This window comes from Phalaenopsis equestris, unplaced genomic scaffold (assembly GCF_001263595.1).
Source record: "Phalaenopsis equestris unplaced genomic scaffold, ASM126359v1 Scaffold209888, whole genome shotgun sequence".
Taxonomy (NCBI): Eukaryota; Viridiplantae; Streptophyta; class Magnoliopsida; order Asparagales; family Orchidaceae; genus Phalaenopsis; species Phalaenopsis equestris.
In genome coordinates, this window is record NW_018229017.1 from 92,887 (window position 1) to 96,280 (window position 3,394).

A 3,394-nucleotide genomic window follows, 5' to 3' on the forward strand; every position below is an offset into this window, starting at 1 on the left:
AAGTACACAGCTGTTTCACCCTCTTTAGTTCCAAGAGGGTGAATACAAGGACTACTTCCTTTTCCAACAGCAGTATCATGGAACTCCTGTGGGAATACTAGAAGGTCATAATCCTTTAAAGAGTCAGTGGATTTCCCCACCACTCTGGCATAAGTTGCTTTTGTCGATTGGGAGTCAGTCAAAATGTCAATGGAAGATGCCATCAACCTTCCAAAACAAGCAGGTTATGATTTAACTAGACAGTAAAGACTATCCAGAAGTAAACAGAGAAACCTAAGAGAGTATTCTCCCAAAGAAGCCAGTCACTTCTAATACCCAAGGAGACAGTAACAAAAGGGACCAGTGAAGTTTTCCTCCCCAAAGGGAGTTCAGCAAAAAATGAAGCCTCGAAAAACCAGTAATGGGATAAAAGAAGAAGAAGCCAATGGAACAATGCCACTAAAGTTTAGCTACACTCCATCATCCTGCCAGAAACTCTAGCAGGGCAACATCCCCAGCCGCCAGCATCCTGTATATATATTTATGTATGTATGTATGTATGTATATATATATATATATATATATTTACATACATGTATTTAACATACATACATATAAATACAAACATGTATATATACATACATACATATATATACATACATGTCTATATACATACATGTATACATACATACATACATATACATACATGTATACATACATACATACATAAACATACACGTACATAAACATACACGTATACATACACATACACGTATACATACATACATACATATACATACATTTATGCATACATACATACATAAACATACACGTATACATACATACATACATATACATACATGTATGCATACATACATGTATACATACATACATGCATACATATACATACATGTATACATAGATAGATAGATACATACATATACATACATGTATACATACATACATAGATACATACATATACATACATACATATACATAGACATATACATACACATATACATATACATACATACATACATACATACATACATGTATTCAGACATACATATACATACATAGATGTATCCATGCATACATACATACATATACATACACTCATACATATACATACATGTATGCATACATACATACATACATATAAATACATACATATACACATATACAAGATAGACACCAATCCCATGAAAATCCAATAATTTTTATAGGACACATCAGCTTGACTAGTGATAACAAGGGTTTAATACATAAATAATAATATTATAATGTCATGCATACTTCATGCACCACAACTAAAGCAGTGAGTATAACTCCAACATGTCCACCAGTATTTATACACAACTATGAATTACAATGATAAAATCTAGCACAATAATACTATAACAAAAGAATAAATATTAAAAACACAAGAGAAAAAAGTAAATTGACATTAATGAATAATAAAGAAAGACTAAGTACTCATAAAATTTATTATAAATAATAAATATAATCTACTGCAAATATATGAATATAATTTAAAGTGCATGACTAGCAAATTTGTAAAAACTAAAACTTTAATATAGATAACTAGTATAACACTCCTAACAACAAATGATATATTTTTCCTCTAATAAACAACAACTACTTACAAGTGTTAAGTGGCCCAAAACTCTTACTCTATAAAAGATCCACTAAGCTGTGTTAAGTAGATGTTCTATGAATCGAAGATACAATAATATTATTATTATTATTCTTATAATGGCACAAAAGTTTATTTATTTTTCCTAAAGAATAATTTAAAAGAATGAGTTAATGCTTAAGAGAAAAGAGGAAAATCTCGATTGAGCAAAGAATGGATTGACAACAAAACTAAAGCAAACGAAGTGAGTGAGGAGTGCGGAGTGAGACAAAGTTACAAAGAATTGACAACTTGTGCAAAGGGAATTCTATTATGCCATGGGCCTTGCTCGCACTTAAATATAGTAATGAGGCTATAACTTGAGCTTATAAGAAAGAGCACGGGAAATCGAGCACAACAAGCTTAATTAGGAACGCAGTAGAGTGAAGCATGGAAACTCGTGTGAATCACATGATCAAAAAGGGTAGCACGGTGAAGGCAATCGTGGGAAAAAGACAAAGGAAATAGGAAATAACAAAATTCTTAAAATTCAGGATGGGACCTAGTGAAGATCACGAGAGGGAAATAAAATAGAATCTTTAGTTCTTACATTTGTGCTACACTTGGGTAAGAAAAGTTAAATAGAAATAGAATGACTTCATTACTGTTAAATAGCTAGAATATTCACTGAAGGTTTAGGAAGATAAATTTAATGTTGATGTGTTATAGATGTTATGATTATACTTTGTTTTATCAAAGTTACAGTATATTGTTATAACCATTATGATTTTAATTTTAGTATATTAAAATGATTATGCTTTGGGTTATAACTTATTTGTACTCAGTTTGACTTCAAAATAATATAAAATATGGTTTAAACATGGTTCTTTTTCAAATCAAATTTGAGCATTGCTTGAATATTGCTAAAAGCATATTTGATTAGAGTGTAAGCTTCATCTAATCTTATTTAGACTTTCATTTAAATATGATCCTTTCGATGCTATTTTTTGGTTGGAGGAGTTGCTCGTAAGAAGCTGTCGGTCACTGGAATCAAAATCTCGTCGTCCGCTTCGGAAGGACGTTTTAATTTACATATATATTTTGTTTTAGAAAAATAAGTTTAGAAAAATATGAAATCAAATTGACCTCATATTTTTTATAGTTTAAATGAAAAAGCATTGTACCTCAAACCAAGTACCTTTCCCGAAGAATAAACACAAGACCTGAGGATGAGGCTCGATCAAATAAACTAAGGAATATATGACATCTGTTTGGTCTGCGAAACCATTGTATTTGTTGACAAGTTCCTCTATTTAATATAAAAAAATAAATAAGATTTATATTAAGTTGGGTTTGTACATGCTTCCTATAAGGGCAAACCTCTATAGTTAATTACATCTTAAACGACCAAAGTCACCTAAGAAGACTCTTGATAAAAATCATGAAATATTATCTTCAAGGAGTTTCAAAGGGTAAGACTTTTCAATGAGAATCGGACAAAGAGGTGTGAAATTGGAATAGCTCAAATTTGGAACATTTATTTTTGGATTCCAAATGAAGAAAGACTAGGGGATTGCATGGATCCTCAGAAGAGCCTCAGTGACTTTCCAATAAATCCTATGAACTTCATTTCTGAGGAGAAATATTTAAGTGTTTTATCATGCCAATTTTATTAGTTAGGGCTTACATTCGTGTGAAACGATCACACAAATAGCCTGAAAGATGTGAGGATTTAGGTCGTGACAAACGACAACCTCGGAATCCTAAGACGAGTTAGGGCTTATATTGTATAGCAGGGCT